Genomic DNA, 21,343 nt, shown 5'->3' with positions numbered 1-21,343 from the left:
TCTATCCGTCCTCCCTGTGGTGTGTTTGAGTCTGGGCGCCGTCTCGTTCCGTGGATCGGCTGACCAAAGGGTTCCTGTCCCCACGGTCTGAGTGAGTGAAATCTGCACAATCGCAGCCGCACCGCGCCTTGGGTAAAACCCTTGGTGTGAAAGCAAGGGCAATTGAGGCAGTAGGCTGTGGGCTCCTTTTGTGTGTTGCACCGGGCATCGCTCTGACGAACCCGACTTTCCTTCTTGTGTGATTGGTGTGTAAAGTCTTCCTGTATGGGTAACCAGTCGTCTAAGTCGGGACAGTTCCCTAAAGGAACGCTGGCTCATTTTATGTATTTTAGGAAGGGTCTGGACTCCTGTAAATTTCTGGAAAAATGGCCTAGGCTAACTCAGGAGAATCCCAAAATTCAATGGTCACTGTTAGGATCTTGGGACAAAGACCAAGTAGACGTCTTAAAAGACAAACTCGTCCAACCTAAACTAAATTGGCAAAAGGAGAGGTAGATTGTTTCATGTAGTGGTGGGAAGAGGCAAATCATAGACAGAATCAAAACTTGCCTCTCTCAAAGATTCTGGCTTCTATCCCACCAGATGCAACTCATTTTAGTTTTGTTGATTTGTGCTCTGCTTTCTTTTCTGTTCCGGTTCACCCTGACTCCCAGTTCCTGTTTGCCTTTTCTTACAAGGGGCAACAGTACACATGGACCACACTGCCCCAGGAGTATACTGAAAGTCCGTCATATTTTTCCCAAGCATTAGCCCGAGACCTTGATGACCTTGTTTTCCCGTCCAGGTCCACACTAGTCCAATATGTAGATGATCTATTCCTCTGTTCGCCTTCATTGTCTGCCTCTGAAACCGGCTCTTTAGTGCTCCTTACTGCCCTAGCAAATAAGGGTCACAAAGCTTCTCGCTCTAAACTACAACTCTGTCAAGCTTCTGTCACATACCTTGGCTTTCTCCTCTCCCAGGGTTCCTGTGCACTTTCTCCCACCCGCATCCAAGCTATCCTTACCTTTCCCTGACCTCGCTCCCCACGCCAGGTCCGGAAGCTTTTAGGCATGGCTGGATTTTGCAGACAATGGATTCCCCAATATGCCTCCCTTGCTAAACCTCTCCAGGAACTCACTCGATTCTCTGTGCCTGACCCCATGCCGTGCCCCCCTGAGGCCAATTCTGCCTTTGTTTCCCTCAAACAGGGTTTGGCTTCTGCCCCTGCCTTAGGGCTGCCTGACTATTCTAAGCCTTTTACCCTTTTCTGCCACGAACAATCTGGGTGTGCACTTGGCGTTCTCACTCAGATGCATGGAGAAAAGAACCGCCCAGTGGCTTATTTCTCTGCCACTTTAGACCCTGTTGCCCAAGGCTTACCCCCCTGCCTGTGTGCTGTGGCTGCTGCAGTGCGCCTAGTCGAAATGTCTGATTCCCTTGTTCTCCACTCTCCTCTTACCCTCCTGGTCCCTCACTGACCTCACCCTGCTCCAAGACTCTGCCCCAGAAACCGAGAAAGAATCCTGGGTTGCCCAAGGTTGCTCTCTACATCCCGATTCTCTTTGGCGCTCTCCTATTGGCGCCTTTATAGCCCCCTTTTCACTCTACCCGTCTCTGGCCGCCCTGCTACACGGTGTTTCGCATGTCGGAAAGGAGGGGATGGTCTCTGGTGTAACTAAGACAGGATGGTGGCCCCCCCCCATTTTAGCTCTTTTGCAGCCCGCCACTGTGCAGCCTGTACCATTTGCCAAAGCCATAATATTGGTAAACCTGTAAAAGTGGCCCAGGGGTTCCGGGGTCTGCCTCAAGCACCGTTCTTGCATTGGCAACTTGATTTTGTACAAATGCCTAAGTGTCAACAATATGAATTTATATTGGTTATGGTATGTTTATTCTCTGATTGGATTGAAGCCTTTCCTTGTCACAAGGCTGACTCACTGTCTGTTGCCAAATGTTTGTTAAATCTTATTATGCCTGCCAAGGGAATTCCTGCTACTCTGTCCAGTGATCGGGGTACACATTTTACTGGACAACTTGTTCAACACCTGGACCGTATATTGCATATCGAACACCTGTTGCACTGTCCCTACCACCCACAGAGTGCAGGTGCAGTTGAAAGACAAAATGGTGTACTTAAGAATAAGCTTGCTAAAATTTGTGACTCTACAGGATTAAGCTGGCCAGTAGCCTTATCATTAGCCCTTATGGACATGAGATCCACTCCATCCCAAAGGCATAAATTAAGTCCCTTTGAAATTGTTATGGGACACCCTACGCGAGCTATGACTACCATTACTCCCGTTCCAGATTTGAACTTGACTCATAGTGCGCTCCTTCAGTATTGCAAGGGACTAATGCAAGTTGTAAGTCACTTCCATTCACAGGTTCGAGTCGCCTGGCCCACGGAACCCATCTCCGACGCTTGCCACAGCCCCGAGCCAGGTGATTGGGTCTACGTACGGCGCCGTCATCGAAAGCACGCCTTGGAGCCCCGGTGGAAGGGTCCTCATCAGGTACTGCTTACTACACAGGCGGCTGTTAAACTATCTGGCATAGCAGCGTGGATACATGCTTCACAGTGTAAGAAGGCACCATCCCCAGAGAACCAATCATCACCTCAGGACAACGCAGAGTCAATTTTGACTCCAGAAGAAGACGTAGAGGAACAGTCTGCAATACCTTACAATCTACGCTCTCGTAAGGGTTGCCAGAAGCAGATGACGAACAAAAAAAAAAGCAGTAGCGAGCCTAGCGCCTACTGCCTGGTGGGGGTAAAACCGTGACTGCGGTTCCCTTAGTTGAGGTTGTCAGAAACAGAAGAGCCTTGCCTCCAACATGTGCCTCTGCCTGTTCCTCGGCTGCTGGTATCTTACGGTCTGGGGAGACCGCGATGACCATTCTTTTATCCAGCAGCAGGTGTGGATAGCTCAGACCCTTAATATTTCTAATTGCTGGGTCTGCAGCCACATCCCAGCCCACTCTCAAACTGGTATTCCTGTCCTGGCTATCCCACTCAAGTCCCCAGACCTCACTGGAGGGCTTCGTCCGTTTAACAAAATATGGAACAGCAATGACACTTGGGAAGCGGTGGGAATAAATGCATCTAAATGGATAAGTGTGGTGGAGGGAAAAGGTCATTGGTGTTGGGTGTGTAATGGGACAGGGCTGGATCTGGGGAAAAGCCGTTGCTTTCAGCATATTGTGGCCAATGGTGTATGGGATTATTCAAACAAAACTAAAAGTGGCGGGCCGGGTATGGAGATATGAATTTTTTTCTCAACCTGGACTCAAACAGAGAAATCAATCTCATGTTCCCCCTACAGTCATGCAAATAACACCACTCCTCGTAAGGAGAATTACCCTGTACCCTTTGGGGGATACTCCTCCTCCTTTGCAAACATCTATATGACAAATGGGTGCAACCGACCCTTCCCGGCCTTAATAGGCCATCACTGGGTGTGTGGGACCAGAGCTTATACCGCACTACCAGCTAATTGGTCAGGAATCTGTTATCCTGCCCGACTCTTCCCACAATTCCGAGTGCTAGGAGCCTTCCCTCGAGAACACCTCTGCAATTTCAGGTAAAAAAGAAGGGACTTAACAGATGCCCAATGGTATGTAAATAACATAAGCCCCTTAACCTAGGAAGAGGCCATTGGCAGTTCCTTCATACCATTAGGGGGAGTAATACACCATGCAAAAAGGCTCCTAAGGTTACAAGCAGTAGTTGAAATAATGGCAAATGAAACCGGAGAAAGTTTAAGAGCCCTGGCCAAAGAAACAGGGGCAATCCGACAGATGGCCCTCCAAAACCGTCAGGCATTGGACATAGTGCTGGCAGCAAAAGGAGGGACTTGTGCTCTCATTGGAAAAGACTGCTGTGTGTATATACCAGACAACACCAATGAAGTAATAGATCATGCTAGCCACTTAGAACAAATCGCATATCTTCCCCACAAAGAGCCAAGTTCTTTATGGAAGTGGCTAAGTAATCTTTTCAATTTCTCTGACATAGGAAACTGGTTGTTTCAGGGAGCCCTAACTCTCCTGTTTGGAATCCTAATAATATTTGTATGTTTTCAGTTACTTTCCTGTTGTATCCAAAATTGTGTCAGACATGCTACACAGATAGCTGCCCCAAACCAGAGTGCTAATTTGATGATTTTAAATATCACTGATGAACAAAGAGATAAAGAACGATTGATATGTGGAACCCAGTCATTGTTGGTCATTGCGTAGCTTGACCAAAAGGAGGGATTGTGAAAGTAGAATGAATTATATTGAAATTATAATTCATTAAAGAAATGCTACTTAAAGGGTTTGTTGAAATATAGTTGTCAGGAAAAAGAAAAGGAGTACTTGTGGCACCTTAGAGACTAACCAATTTATTTGAGCATGAGCTTTCGTGAGCTACAGCTCACTTCATCGGATGCATGCCGTGGAAACTGCAGCAGACTTTATTTATACACAGAGAATATGAAAAAATACCTCCTCCCACCCCACTGTCCTGCTGGTAATAGCTTATCTAAAGTGATCATCAGGTGGGCCATTTCCAGCACAAATCCAGGTTTTCTCACCCTCCACCCCCCCCACACAAATTCACTCTCCTGCTGGTGATAGCCCATCCAAAGTGACAACTCTTTACACAATGTGCATGATAATGAAGTTGGGCCATTTCCTGCACAAATCCAGGTTCTCTCACCCCCTCACCCCCCTCCCAAAAACCACACACACAAACTCACTATCCTGCTGGTAATAGCTCATCCAAAGTGACCATTCTCCCCACAATGTGCATAATTAAGGTGGGCCATTTCCAGCACAAATCCAGGTTTTCTCACATCCCCCCCACCCCCATACACACACAAACTCACTCTCCTGCTGGTAATAGCTCATCCAAACTGACCACTCTCCAAGTTTAAATCCAAGTTAAACCAGAACATCTGGGGGGGGGTAGGAAAAAACAAGAGGAAATAGGCTACCTTGCATAATGACTTAGCCACTCCCAGTCTCTATTTAAGCCTAAATTAATAGTATCCAATTTGCAAATGAATTCCAATTCAGCAGTTTCTCGCTGGAGTCTGGATTTGAAGTTTTTTTGTTTTAAGATAGCGACCTTCATGTCTGTGATTGCGTGACCAGAGAGATTGAAGTGTTCTCCGACTGGTTTATGAATGTTATAATTCTTGACATCTGATTTGTGTCCATTTATTCTTTTACGTAGAGACTGTCCAGTTTGACCAATGTACATGGCAGAGGGGCATTGCTGGCACATGATGGCATAGATCACATTGGTGGATGTGCAGGTATACGAGCCTCTGATAGTGTGGCTGATGTTATTAGGCCCTGTGATGGTGTCCCCTGAATAGATATGTGGGCACAATTGGCAACGGGCTTTGTTGCAAGGATAAGTTCCTGGGTTAGTGGTTCTGTTGTGTGGTATGTGGTTGTTGGTGAGTATTTGCTTCAGGTTGCGGGGCTGTCTGTAGGCAAGGACTGGCCTGTCTCCCAAGACTTGTGAGAGTGTTGGGTCATCCTTTAGGATAGGTTGTAGATCCTTAATAATGCGTTGGAGGGGTTTTAGTTGGGGGCTGAAGGTGACGGCTAGTGGCGTTCTGTTATTTTCTTTGTTGGGCCTGTCCTGTAGTAGGTAACTTCTGGGAACTCTTCTGGCTCTATCAATCTGTTTCTTTACTTCAGCAGGTGGGTATTGTAGTTGTAAGAAAGCTTGACAGAGATCTTGTAGGTGTTTGTCTCTGTCTGAGGGGTTGGAGCAAATGCGGTTGTATCGCAGAGCTTGGCTGTAGACGATGGATCGTGTGGTGTGGTCAGGGTGAAAGCTGGAGGCATGCAGGTAGGAATAGCGGTCAGTAGGTTTCTGGTATAGGGTGGTGTTTATGTGACCATTGTTTATTAGCACTGTAGTGTCCAGGAAGTGGATCTCTTGTGTGGACTGGACCAGGCTGAGGTTGGTGGTGGGATGGAAATTGTTGAAATCATGGTGGAATTCCTCAAGGGCTTCTTTTCCATGGGTCCAGATGATGAAGATGTCATCAATATAGCGCAAGTAGAGTAGGGGCTTTAGGGGACGAGAGCTGAGGAAGCGTTGTTCTAAATCAGCCATAAAAATGTTGGCATACTGTGGGGCCATGCGGGTACCCATAGCAGTGCCGCTGATCTGAAGGTATACATTGTCCCCAAATGTGAAATAGTTATGGGTAAGCACAAAGTCACAAAGTTCAGCCACCAGGTTAGCCGTGACATTATCGGGGATAGTGTTCCTGACGGCTTGTAGTCCATCTTTGTGTGGAATGTTGGTGTAGAGGGCTTCTACATCCATAGTGGCCAGGATGGTGTTATCAGGAAGATCACCGATGGATTGAAGATCTCTCTGGTCACGCAATCACAGACATGAAGGTCGCTATCTTAAAACAAAAAAACTTCAAATCCAGACTCCAGCGAGAAACTGCTGAATTGGAATTCATTTGCAAATTGGATACTATTAATTTAGGCTTAAATAGAGACTGGGAGTGGCTAAGTCATTATGCAAGGTAGCCTATTTCCTCTTGTTTTTTCCTACACCCCCCCCCCCCAGATGTTCTGGTTTAACTTGGATTTAAACTTGGAGAGTGGTCAGTTTGGATGAGCTATTACCAGCAGGAGAGTGAGTTTGTGTGTGTATGGGGGTGGGGGGGATGTGAGAAAACCTGGATTTGTGCTGGAAATGGCCCACCTTAATTATGCACATTGTGGGGAGAATGGTCACTTTGGATGAGCTATTACCAGCAGGATAGTGAGTTTGTGTGTGTGGTTTTTGGGAGGGGGTGAGGGGGTGAGAGAACCTGGATTTGTGCAGGAAATGGCCCAACTTCATTATCATGCACATTGTGTAAAGAGTTGTCACTTTGGATGGGCTATCACCAGCAGGAGAGTGAATTTGTGTGGGGGGGTGGAGGGTGAGAAAACCTGGATTTGTGCTGGAAATGGCCCACCTGATGATCACTTTAGATAAGCTATTACCAGCAGGACAGTGGGGTGGGAGGAGGTATTTTTTCATATTCTCTGTGTATAAATAAAGTCTGCTGCAGTTTCCACGGCATGCATCCGATGAAGTGAGCTGTAGCTCACGAAAGCTCATGCTCAAATAAATTGGTTAGTCTCTAAGGTGCCAGAAGTACTCCTTTTCTTTTTGCGAATACAGACTAACACGGCTGTTACTCTGAAAGTTGTCAGGAAGAGAAACATTAAGGAGTGTGAGACAGTGGGTACTCAAACTAATTAACTTAGAGCTCCTACTGAGCTAGGAGATTGGTAAATGTTAGGATGCAAATAAGATATGTATGTATATTTGTCAGTTTCTGCTTCCTTTTGTCTCTTATGTTAAATTGGCTTTGGCTTATTTGTATAAATAAGTTAGCCTAAGCCTCAGAGAGGGGCTCACATATCTGGGTGCATTGGCAAAGTGCTTTGCTAATAAACAGAGTGGTCTGACAAATTATGTGAGTCCTGAATCTGACTTTGACAATGTTTAATGGACTCAGTGTCTGTTACTGACTGTGGAGCTACTGTTAATACGATCCAGTTAAACTGGCTGTGACATTTCAAATGCACTTCAGCAAATAATATGAAAACAATATTCTCCATAGCAGGTTTAGAATTGAGACCAGGTAATCCTAACTAAACCTGTCACTGAGACCTACAAATTCTGGCAGTTCCACGACTGAGCCCATAGTTTTCCTGACAGAAGCTCTAAGGCAGCTGCTAAAAGCAACTTTAGTTCCCATATATCAAAGGTGAAAAACCAGGCCTCTGTCCTTGAGTTCTTGCATGCTGGGATTTGAGTGGCCTGGCACCAAATGTCACAAATGGAAGAGCATGGGCCAAGAAATAAACACAAAGTAGACTTTTCCGCTGCAGCAGGGAGACCGGTTATGGGAAGAGCTGCTAGATTATTCCAAATGTTTGTGATGCAATATCGTTATACATTACTGTGTATATTTTATATACTCTATATTTAGTATATTTGTAATCATGGTATCCAGGAGGCTTTGTCTGGAGTGGTGGAGTTCGCATGAGCTCATTTATGTTTGATGTTTTCTACGGTCTGCCGCAAACACTTTTCAATACTAAACTGGTGATGTCATCAGTGGGATCTGTGCTATGTTGGCATTGAAAGTGATTCGGATATTAGCCATCTGTCAAAAGAGATTGACATGTGCTGCCAACTGCTGAGTGGAGTTCAGTGGCGGCTAATGATAGCATTGGTATAGTCTGGAATTGATCTCTGTGCAGAGGGACCATACACAGCCTGGAAGAGGAACTTAAGAGGGGCATGTGGCCTCTGTGCTCCAGTGAATTTTACCCATAGTGACATGACAGGCTCAGCTTTTTATAGATTGCACTGTTACCTCCGTGAGATCAAAGGCACCTCGGTCCACTTTAGTTTGCAGAAGAGAAGAGTGAGAAGAGTGATAGCAGCCTTCAACTACCTGAAGGGGGGTTCCAAAGAGGATGGAGCTAGGCTGTTTTCAGTTGTGACAGATGACAGAACAAGAAGCAGTGGCCTCAAGTTGCAGTGCGGGGAGGTCTAGGTTGGATATTAGAAAACACTATTTTACTAGGAGGGTGGTGAAGCACTGGAATGGGTTACTTGGGGAGGTGGTGGAATCTCCATCCTTAGAGGTTTTTAAGGCCTGGCTTGACAAAGCCTTGGCTGGGATGATTTAGTTGGTGTTCGTCCTGCTTTGATCAGGGGATTGGACTAGATGACCCCCTGAGGTTTCTTCCAACTGTAATAGTCTATGATTCTATGGTGTTGATACACTCCATTTGTGTAGCACGGTGGGCAAAATTCTCCAGTGTGGACACCAAAGTTGCACTTGCCTAAACCTTTGAACATAAGAGTTGCCATACTGATCTAGCTGGTTGTCCATGTAGTCGAGTGTCTTGTATATGGCAATAGTCAATACTAGCTGCTTCAGAGTGTAAGCCAGGGTCTGAATGAGTTCTCCTCTGTCCTCTTATGAACCAGGGGAAAAGGCTTCAGGAGCTGACCATATTTGCATGGACACACCTGCTCTGCCTTGGGGGTTCAGCAGACAGAGCTGCTATGCCAAAGTGATCAGTTTGGGTTGTCCAGGGTTAAAATTCACTTTATTGAATTGAATGCAAGGGTAATGAAATGTGGTTGTCCTGATTGCATGAGTGAAGAGCAGTAGAACTGTACATAGCCTGCCCTGACTGAAGGGTGTGCAGGGGGGTCACACTAACTTGAGTCACTCTCTCTCTCTAAGCAGGGGGCAGGGATGCCAAATCCAAGTGAAACTCAAAGGAGGATGGGAGATGAGACAGATGTTCCTACCTGGGTCTGGGGATTCTATTTAAAGAGTTCCTGAGACCATTTGACTCATCTCTTTCCAGTGTTTAAGGACCAAGCTGAGCAAGCACGCCCAGCCTGTGCCCAAACATCTACATGACAATTTTTAGCCCTGCAGTCTGAGCCAGGTGAGAGCCAGTCAGCTGACCTTGGCCAGCTACAGCCATGCTGCAGGTCTTTTACTGCAGTGCAGATGTACCCTTAGAGGCGCCCAAATCACTGGGTAGGGGCTCGAGCCAATTCTATTTTGCAATGTTAAGAGAGAGCCCTAGACACTGAACCTCACCCCTATTCCTGCTTCAGAGTAGCAGCCATGTTAGTCTGTATCTGCAAAAAGAAAAGGAGGACTTGTGGCACCTTAGAGACTAACCAATTTATTTGAGCATAAGCTTTTGTGAGTTACAGCTCACTTCATCGGACGCGTGCAGTGGAAAAGCATTCCACTGACACCACCTAGCAAAAAGGTTACAAGAGCAAAGAGTAAAAACCCCAGGATGGACAATTATGCAATATTGAGGAAGTCTTTTGCTAAACCCAACCAATAAGTAGTTGGCTTATATTATTTATCTATCCAGCACAAAATATCGGAGAAGGGCTAACGTGACGATGTGTGGATTTGGATCCTGATTATGCTTAGGCTGGGGTTCAGGGTGAAGTCCACCCCAAGGCTAAGACCGGATTCCACATGTGTCATACTCACGATATTTCAGCTCCAAATGACATGAAGCTCAAGAGATTGTGCTGGTGTTGCAAGATTCCCATTGTCTTATGATATAGGGAATTGATTCTCACCATTGGGAGCTCTATTTGACCCAGATCCAGAAAACAGGAACCTTTTGGACTGGGCTCTGACCGGGAATCAAAGCCCCATCCAAATTCTCCAACATTCTTGGTGGTGAAGATTTATGCAAAGAACACATTTACTTCCCAGCAGTGTCCTTATCTTAATCACTATTTTTAGCCCCTGTGGGTGGAGTAGCCCACTGATTCTTTCACGGGCTTTCTGTTTCTGCTGTAGTTGAAGAATATTTTTGTTTGGTTTTACACTTTTAGCTGTTTCCTCTTCAAAATCCATTTGGCCCCTTTTTAATTTTCCTTCTTGTAGCCTGCTTGAGCTTTATTGGCTTCACGAGGGTCAGCTTTAACAGATTTTGAAGGATTTCTGGTTTTTGGCTGAAATAGCCTCTAAGTCTTTCACCTGCTGCTATGTACCCACAACTTTCAGTTCCTCTTAACAAGGGGTTTTCTGTGGGAATAAACCTCCAGTGATCTGTATAGTGCTTGCTCTCAAGAACTAATATCACTGGGCCAGACCCTTAGCAAGTGTAAACTGGAGTAGCTCCAGGGATTTCAACACATCTTGTTTTAATTAGAGAAAGGCTGTTTTGTAAATTTAAGTCATCCGGATAACACTTGTATTGGTCTTTATAGTTGAAATCCAGAATTTTATACACAACAATTCCAGTGAGATGTTTTTCCTCTGTCTTTTCAGTTCAGCCTCCTAGGGAGAATCCTGTATGAAAAATGTTGTAACCCCTGCGAGTTTTTATGGCTTTGAACATAATTGGCTTTAGCCTCATTAGCCGCCTTTCAATATCAGTGTGATCTAGGCATCTGAGTTTTTACTCTCAAATTAATTTGTGAATGAGGCTCACAAATTCCTTTGATTGCCTGGTAAGTGTTTCCTCTCTCTTGAGACATGATGTATGAATTTGCTGTTAGTGAGTAACGGTTTCTATAGCAGTGAAATCCACACTAATCACGCTCATCAGCAGTACACTAGTGAGTCCGTGAATTCAAGACAATACCAAGCTGGGAGGGGTTGCAAGTGCTTTGGAAGATAGCATTATAATTCAAAATGATCTGGACAAACTGGAGAAATGGTCCGAAGTAAATAGGATGATTTTCAATAAGGACAAATGCAAAGTACTCCACTTAGGAAGGAACAATCAGTTGCACATATATGAAATGGGAAATGACTGCCTAGGAAGGAGTACGGCAGAAAGAGATCTGGGGATCATAGTGGATCACAAGCTAAATATGAGTCAACAGAGTAACACAGTTGCAAAAAAAGCAAACATCATTCTGATATATATTAGCAGGAGTGTTGTAAGCAAGACATGAGAAGTAATTCTTCCACTGTACTCCACACTGATTAGGCCTCAGTTGGAGTATTGTGTCCAGTTCTGGGCACCACATTTCAGGAAAGATGTGGATAAACTGGAGAAAGTCCAGAGAAGAGCAACAAAAATTATGAAAGGTCTAGAAAACATGACCTATGAGGAAAGGGTGAAAAAAGTTGGTTTGTTTAGTCTGGAAAAGAGAAGACTGAGAGATGACATGATAACAGTTTTCAAGTACATAAAAGGTTGTTACAAGGAGGAGGGAGAAGAATTGTTCTTCTTAACCTCTGAGGATAGGACAAGAAGCAGTGGGCTTAAATTGCAGTAAGGGAGGTTTAGGTTAGACATTAGGAAAAACTTCCTAACTGTCAGGGTGGTTAAGCACTGGAATAAATTGCCTACATAGGTTGTGGAGTCTCCATCATTGGAGATTTTTAAAAGCACCTGTCAGGGATGGTCTAGATAATACTTAGTCCTGCCATGAATGCAGGGGGCTGGACTAGATTACCTCTTGAGATCCCTTCCAGTCCTATGATTCTATGATTATAAGTTATAAGGCCATGATATTTCTTGACTCATACTTCATGGGGATGAACTCACATATTTGTGTCTGCTTGAGACCACAGTTTTATATGGAAATGAGCAGCTGCAGGAGAATATGGAACTAAACTGGGAGATTTTAGATGAAGACTCATTCCAGATGCAGTTACTTAAGTCATCATTGTCTTTGGCTAAAATATCTCAGTCACTACAGTGTTGGGCATGATATAGGCAGGAAAATAGGCAGTTGGCTATTTAGATCTATGGTAAAATTTTCCAAGGTCCCATTTTCAATAATAATGTAGGACCAGACTTTTAAAGGTATTTAGGCACCTAAAGATGCAGATAGTCACCCAATGGGATTTACAAAAACTTCTAGTTGCCTAACTCCCATTGATTTCATTGTGTTTCAGTGGAGCTGTGCTGGTTTGCACCAGCTGAAGATCTGGCCTCTAGCCCCTGGGTGTAACCCCTGGATATTGCAGACCCAGGGTTTCTCTAACAGAAGCCTCACTACAGATGTGCTGCTTCTAAATGGAAATGGTGACCGTATCATCGATCCAAGTGGAGTGAGCCTTTCAGACTACATTTCCCTTGATTTATCTGTGCAAAGGGATTCTTTTTATAGCCACAGTTGACCTTGTTCTTAGCAGTGACAATCTCAGTGCCATTACTCCTGTCCTACAGCTCAGATGCAAGACCTTCCTGTTAGCTGCTCTTAATGTGGATGCCACTTGAGATACTGTCTGCAGTTATGAATAAGGATAAGATTTTGCCCCAAATATTTTTAGTAAAATCATGGGCAGGTCCCGGGCAAAAAAGAAAAAAATCATGGAAGCCCGGGACCTGTGTGTGACTTTTACTAAAAATATCCATGACAAAATGGGGATCTGTGGGTCCACATACCGCTGAAGTGGTGCAGATGCTCAGGGGCTAGGAGCCGCTTGCAGCAGCTGCGGGCTGTGGGATACCCCTGCCACCTGCAGATCCAGGGGTCCCCTGCTGCTTGTGGGGGCTGGGAGCTGTGGGGTGCCACCTCCCATGTCTTCTGGGAGCTCCAGGGTACCCCCACCACCTGAGCTCAGGGGGCCCACAGCAGCTGGGAGCTTGGGGCTTCCCCTGCAGCTGTGGGGGCCGGAAGCTGCAGGGTACCCCTGCTGCCCTCAGCTCCGAGATCCTGAGGTGGCCAGGAGCCTGGGGGTTCCCCACCGCCCTTGGTGACCAGGAGCTTTGGGGGTTCCCCGCTGTCCGCGATGGCTGGGAGCTCTGGAGGTTTCCCTCTGCCTGTGGCAGACGGGAGCTCAGGGGTTCCCCCGCTGCCCATGGCAGCCGGGAGCACCAGGGGCCGCAGAGGTAGAGGGGGTACCTTGCAGCTCTCTGACCCCCACTCCCTCCGGGCGGTGGAGGACCCTGCAGCTCCCCACCACCGCAGGATGAAGTCATAGAGGTTACTGGAAGTCACGGATTCTGTGATTTCTGCAACCTCTGTAGCTAAATCGTAGCCTTACTTATGAATGCTAGAGAGGAGGTGGCATTGTCTTGCTGGCTCAGTTTGATCTCAGAAGGCAGGAACATTGCGGGAGGGAGGGGGAAGATAATAAATGAATGGAAGCATCAGGATGTGCGCATACCAGAAATGAATAACCAGCTGATCTTATTACTGTAGCCCTCTCATCCCCCATTCCCCTGTTCCCATCGGGCATGATCCAGGGCAGTGGGAATCTTTCCACTGACTTTGGATCAGGCCTGTTGCTTGTTTACTCTCACTCACTCATGGCATTACATCTGAAATTAGATTGTGAACTCTTGTGGAGCAATTTGTGTCTTCTGAAGCTGCTCTGTAATGCGCCAACATCCTTTTGGTTTACCCATTCGGAACTGCGCTTATTGCTGAATGTAACTGTTTAAGCCGTAGAGCCTAGGGTATCTGTGACCTTTTCTGCCGGCCCCGGTAAACCACCCTTGCACTGGAGCGGTGCGCTGCAGTGCTAACGGGGATCCACCAGGGCATTAGAGTACAGAGGGCCTATCGGCTGACGTGGCTTTGGTTTGTCCTGCTGAGTCGTGGCGGACCTGGTGTGGATCTGAAGAGGGGTTGGTTTATAACAGGGCTCCAATGACTTCACGTGGGGGAGAGCATCAAAACACTCTCCGCATCTGAAAAATGATCCGAACTCTTCCTAAGCAAACTAAGCAGAAGAGGCTGTTTCATCGGTGCTGGGCCACATGTTCAAATTCACCACTTCTTTCTGTCGTCCTTTAATCCTTCTCCAGCCGCTTCTTCACCCTAAACAGACTCCTCAGAAATAACACTATAGGAAAAGGCATGCAGCACATCACACACACTAGGAGGTCACAAGAGATTTTTTAAAAATTTCGCTAATGAAGCTTATCTTGTTTTATAATAATCATCATCTTCCTCATTGTCTTAGACTTCCCTGTGAGTAATAAGGAAGAGTGAAACAACCCAGAGTCCCTGCCTGGAATCTCTCTAAACTGGACAAGAGACAGATACAAGGAGATAAGAGAAGAGAGGTGTCTTTGTGTCATTGATTTCTATTGGGTTTTTGTTGTTGTTGTTGTTGTTTTAAACTGTTTTAATTTAAACATTGGCAACATTTTAATAAACCTGCAACCCGTCACTGACTGTGCTCAGAGAATAACATTTCTCTTGAACCGCAGCAATTTCCACTCTCACTGCTTCAGTTAAATCCTCTCCTGACCCTGTGCGGAGCCATGAGTGGCACCTTGCCAGCCACGGAAGCAGTCTTAGAGCTGTCCTACTCCTCCAAAGCAAGTAGGTTCATGGCGGGGAGTTGGGAGGAATGTGGTATGGGGTCCAGTAGTGGTTCAGTCAGGCCCAAACACAATTATAGGAATATGTTCAAAACCCTGTCAAACAGCACCAATGGACCCCGGGCACTGGGTCCCTTGACAGGGTGTCATTTCAGTACACTCACTGTTAGGAGGTGCATGGTAAGAGGTGCTCAGCAAATGCCTCTTGCAGCATGTAACAACTTTATTAACTCTACTAACTTAGAGACAAAACTACATATTCGTATGAGCCAGTAGATGGGGATCTGTCTATTAATTCTCTCTCTCTCTCTCTGTGTGTGTGTGTGTGTGTGTGTGTGTGTGTGTGTGTGTGTGCAGAGAAAGAGAGAGAGCGAAATCTCTTTTCTATATAATAACACCAGCAACTACCTAGCTGGGAGTGTAGTTTGCCTGACCAGTGTAAACAAGGCCATAATCTTTTCTTTTATTCCACGGATTATAAAATGGTTATTCCTGGTCTATGCTGGGAAGTTCTAACATGATTCTGTTGAGATGGTTTTACTGCCACTTTATCTGAAGCCTTTGGAGGGTGAAGAAAATCTGGAAGGACTGAGCAAGAACAAGAAGAAGAACAGCTTTGGAAAGAAATAGATTAGACAATTTAAGAAAAGAAGAGTAGGATGCAGTAAAAAGGGGAGACGGGAAGAGGTGTATTATAGGAGGAAGAAAATTGGCCTCTTTTGTTTGCAGGCAGAAATCTTCAAATATCCCTGGCACTCCAGAATCATTCCTTCAGCAGAAAACACTCATGGGTCCAATTCTACCATCCTGACACTCAATTGCCAACCCCTGATATTAAACAATCGTCAGTCAGGCCCTCCAAAATCATAAGATTCCCTTAAAAATCATAAAATGTATTTTTTTAAAATGAACAAACCAACATTGGGGTTCTTTTTCATTCTAATCTGCTGTTGGACTCTTTAGGGGTCACATTTCCAAGCTTGTTTCTGCAACCAAGAGGGTTAGAAACTCCCTTGTTTGTTGTTTTTAAATGAAAGCTGAGATTCTCAAATCATGCCATGAAGTCAGGACCTGGGGCTTTAAAAAAAGTGACACATTTTTAAATATATCATGAGAGTTTGCCACACTGTAGTAGTACCTTACTCACCAAGTAGCTCCATTGAAATCTGTGGGCTATCTACATAGTAAGATAATAACGTGAATATGGGTAGCAGAATATGGTCCCTTATTAACAATGGAATTATTAATATTCAGCAGTGATGGGTTTTGAGTGCTCAACTTGAGACATCTTATAGGGGTCTGATTTTTAGCAGAGCGGGTATGCCACCTTTCTCAAACTCAGATCCCCTTATGTTGTCTCAAATTGGGCATCCAAACTCCCTAGTCACTTCGAAAACCTTGGCCATCATTATTTGGTCAGGCTTGACAAAGCCCTGGCTGGGATGATTTAGTTGGGGATTGGTCCTGCTTTGAGCAGGGGGTTGGACTAGATGACCTCCTGAGGTCCCTTCCAATCCTGATATTCTATGATTCTATGATTTGTGCTGGGCTTTGTAAAAGACAAATAGAAAAGCCTCTAAAAGCTTTCCAGCTAATGTTAAATCTGATGCAATGAGTTGTGGATAAATACGCACTAGGGAGGGAGGAGAAGGGTAAGACGGGCAGTGTGTGCAGGAGCAAGAGAAACTTTAATTATAAATTAATGTCACTGACATATACTTTTATTCATTCGAGTGGTTGTTTTTAATTTTAACCCAAAACGACAGGATTTTAAGTTAATCCCCTGAAGTGCTGGGAGGCTGCTGAGATGCAGTAAATTTATACCCTCCAGATATGACCTTAATACTAAAGCTATGAGAACACAGACTGTGGGCACTTAAAGCAGACTTGGTTTAGAGTTTCCCTTCAAGCCAGGTTTGTCAAAGGAGTTACTAAGCTTCGTGAACTTTTCTAGCAAATCTGGGTACAGTTTCAAGCCAACCCAGACCATTTTACAGTTTGGTGCTAAAAAACAGGCAGAGTTGTGACACCAAAACCAGGTGAACCATGACTTGTTTTTGCTTTACATTTTTTGGTTCATTGTGATTTGGAACTTTATTTTATTATTTGCCCCAATGAGTTTAGAGTCTAAATAGACTGGCTGGATAAAAGAAGGCTTGCTAACTCTCCTTTAGAGATGGGGAAACTGATGCACGGAGAGATGAAGGGACATGCCTAAGGTGACATAGGAAATCTGTGGTAGAGCTGGGAACTGATCTGTTGAGCACCAGTATCTTAAATGCAAGATCATCTCTGTTTTCAACACAAACAGCAGAGGATAGTCATTGTGAAGTACAGACATGTGCCAAGATGTTAGCCATATTCAGGTGCCACTGCTGTGATAGTTAAAGTAATTACTGACACCTTGTCTGTGCTTGTCAATGGACACTATCACTAAAAACAGATTATGCCACCTGGAGTTGCAGCTAGCAAGAGATGTTAAGAGTAACAAGAAGTGTTTCTTCAGGTATGTTAGCAACAAGAAGAAAGTCAAGGAAAGTGTGGGCCCCTTACTGAATGAGGGAGGCAACCTAGTGACAGAGGATGTGGAAAAAGCTAATGTACTCAATGCTTTTTTTGCCTCTGTCTTCATGAACAGGGTCAGCTCCCAGACTGCTGCACTGGGCACGACAGCATGGGGAGGAAGTGACCAGCCGTCTGTGGAGAAAGAAGTGGTTCGGGACTATTTAGAAAAGCTGGACGTGCACAAGTCCATGGGGCCGGATGCGCTGCAACCGAGAGTGCTAAAGGAGTTGGCGGATGTGATTGCAGAGACATTGGCCATTATCTTTGAAAACTCATGGCGATCCGGGGAAGTCCCGGACGACCGGAAAAAGGCGAATGTAGTGCCCATCTTTAAAAAAGGGAAGAAGGAGGATCCTGGGAACTACAGGCCAGTCAGCCTCACCTCAGTCCCTGGAAAAATCATGGAGCAGGTCCTCAAGGAATCAATCCTGAAGCACTTACACAAGAGGAAAGTGATCAGGAACAGTCAGCATGGATTCACTGAGGGCAAGTCATGCCTGACTAATCTAATTGCTTTCTATGATGAGATAACTGGCTCTGTGGATGAGGGGAAAGCAGTGGACGTGTTGGTCCTTGACTTTAGCAAAGCTTTTGACACGGTCTCCCACAGTATTCTTGTCAGCAAGTTAAAAAAGTATGGGCTGGATGAATGGACTATAAGGTGGATAGAAAGCTGGCTAGATTGTCGGGCTCAACGGGTAGTGATCAATGGCTCCATGTCTAGTTGGCAGCCGGTATCAAGTGGAGTGCCCCAAGGGTCAGTCTTGGGGCCGGTTTTGTTCAATATCTTCATAAATGATCTGGAGGATGGTGTGGATTGCATCCTCAGCAAGTTTGCAGGTGACACTAAACTGGGAGGAGAGGTAGATACACTGGAGGGTAGGGATAGGATACAGAGGAACCTAGACAAATTGGAGGATTGGGCCAAAAGAAATCTCATGAGGTTCAACAAGGAGAAGTGCAGAGTTCTTAGGACGGAAGAATCCAATGCACCACTACAGACGAGGGACCGAATGGCTCGGCAGCAGTTCTGCAGAAAAGGACCTAGGGGTTACAGTGGACGAGAAGCTGGATATGAGTCAACAGTGTGCCCTTGTTGCCAAGAAGGCCAATGGCATTTTAGGATGTATAAGTAGGGGCATTGCCAGCAGATTGAGGGACGTGATCGTTCCCCTCTATTCGACACTGGTGAGGCCTCATTTGGAGTGCTGTGTCCAGTTTTGGGCCCCATACTACAAGAAGGATGTGGAAAAATTGGAAAGAGTCCAGCGGAGGGCAACAAAAATGATTAGGGGACTGGAACACATGAGTTATGAGGAGAAGCTGAGGGAACTGGCGATGTTTAATCTACGGAAGAGAAGAATGAGGGGGGATTTGATAGCTGCTTTCAACTACCTGAAAGGGGGTTCCAAAGAGGATGGCTCTAGACTATTCTCAGTGGTAGCAGATGACAGAACAAGGAGCAATGGTCTCAAGTTGCAGTGGGGGAGATTTAGGTTGGATATTAGGAAAAACTTTTTCACTAGGAGGGTGGTGAAACACTGGAATGCGTTACCTAGGGAGGTGGTGGAATTTCCTTCCTTAGAAGTTTTTAAGGTCAGGCTTGACAAAGCCCTGGCTGGGATGATTTAATTGGGGATCGGTCCTGCTTTGAGCAAGGGATTGGACTAGATGACCTCCTGAGGTCCCTTCCAACCCTGATATTCTATGATTCTATGATTGACATCATGCTGGACTTTGAGCAGAAAGTCCCCTGAAAACCTATGCTTGAAAATTGAAAAAGATAAAAATGTTGACATTAAAAGCATGGCAACCCACATAATTTCCCCCTTCAAATAAAAATTAGAGGTTATGATAATACATAGACACTGAATGATGATATAGAAGTATAAAGGTGAAGAATTGTTAAATGGTAAAAATAAGGCTTTTGTTACTTTATAATTATGAATAGTGAATAAGTATGGATGAGGTAACTTTGCAGCCAAGGCCTCAGCCTAAATTTGACTGGTGTGAGTGTTGCTTTGCCAGTTTTTTTCTTACATAGATTTGCTGATTTGCTTAAATACTGCTGTTGCTGACAGGACAAAGGTGCTATGTTGTGTTGGAAGATTTTAGATAAAAGGAAAAGTGAATTAGTATGATAAATACACAAACCTGTCATGCTAAAATCCCCTTTACTAGGAAACACAAGGGAGAGGTGACATGAAGACATAATGACACAAAAATAAGGCAAATAGGAAAAGTTGTGTGAATTGAAGCTTGCGCATGTCTAGTGTGTGGATTACATAAGACAAATGCTTTATGTTGATTTGAGAAGGGCCAATGAATATGTAATGTAGAAATGTATAAGAATCCAAGGGAAAGGGGAGGGGCAAATTGAAGGAACAAGGCTAAAGGACCAAACCAGGGATCAGAGGTTGAGACAACCATCATAAAGTACAGAAGAGCTTCCCAGTACCCCGAGACTTGGTAAATTGGGTCCCTACCTGTTCCATTTTATCTGTTCACTGACTGGCATAAAATATATGCTCAGACACTATAAGCGACAATAATTCCATCTGAAAATTTATAAATAGAGGTGACAATTAATTAAGCCTGAGTTGAGTGGACTTGTGACTCAATTTCCTACCTTTACATTTCCAACAACTAATTTGGCATTTGCTGTTTCCCATTCATCCTGATAGGAGACTGCAATACTGCATTGCTGCCACCTTGTGGTGCTTTGATAGACTAAATGAGAAGCACACTTAGGACCTCCTGCATAATTCCAAGATGGTAGTTCTCAGTGGTAAGTGGGCACTGCTTTTTTTTTTTTTTGACCTGTGTCCCTGAATCCACAGTTTAAGAACCCTAGGGAAATTGTACCCCAAGGTTAAGAGGGTAGTATTACCTGTCTTTCTATATTATCCATTATTTTTATTACCATCATGCCATGGATCAGTACCCCACTGTGCTAGGTGCTGTACAAACACAGAATAAAAGATGGTTCCTGCCCCAAAAAGCTTACAATCCAAGTATGAGTCAAGAAACAACAGCTGTGAATTGTGCACTGAGCTGTTGGTTCTTAATTCTCTATTGTTCCCTTGGGGTTTTGTGTTAGACTTCAGAGACTGTGGTTTCATAAAATCTCTGCCTTAACCTGTCAATGGGTAGTTCTCCCCACTTGGGTCTTCTGTTAGACTGCTCTCTCATACGAGCAGTTAAACTTTTCTTTGAGCTTCAGGATGAATTTTCAAACATCCGAGGCTCCCATTATAAGAGAGCAGAATTTCCCCCCAGTTTGGGGTCCATTGGGGAACATGTCTGGGTCATTTCTAATTGTAATGAAACCATTTCTAACATTCCTTAAGCACAGGTTTTATTGGGGAGCTGATAAACTATGACCCAAAGTTGGATGGTTTTTATGGTAGTAAGAGAATGCTTTTTGTTGTGGTTAGTTTCTCTTCCTATTCACAAACAAGTTATCTGAATATCAATTTGCTGGGCTGGTGTATGTGCTGATAGAACAGTGGCATTTGTAAGTGTAGGTAGTAAATTTTGTCCTGGAGTTGTAATGAAAGGCTGCCTTCTTCATACACACTTTTTCCATTTAAAGGGCTGAGGGAGAGGTGTGTGCAAATCTGTACATTTCATTACAAATCCATCGCTATAGATGAAGTTCACAGTTGTTGCTGTGCCGTACTCCAGGGATGCTCTGAACATATTGGAAAATCTGAACAAATCAGATCCTCCTTCTCTAAGAACACAAGGTCCTTGAAGGAGAATCTCTGTTAGCTGTATAGGGTCCATGAGACCCATTTGAGCTCTTCAGATTGCATCCTGCCCATGGCAGTGTTGCACAAACTCTAGCCTGTTAATTATAATGAGCCAAATCAGGGGGTGGTTCTTCTTGCTGAGCAATACACACTAGGTAGTGCATTGCACTATTTGGGAGCCTTCTTTTACAGAGGACATGTTGTTTATA

Source organism: Lepidochelys kempii, chromosome 2 (assembly GCF_965140265.1).
Source record: "Lepidochelys kempii isolate rLepKem1 chromosome 2, rLepKem1.hap2, whole genome shotgun sequence".
Taxonomy (NCBI): Eukaryota; Metazoa; Chordata; order Testudines; family Cheloniidae; genus Lepidochelys; species Lepidochelys kempii.
The sequence above is the reverse complement of the archived record's forward strand: the minus strand, read 5'-3'. Positions refer to the sequence as shown.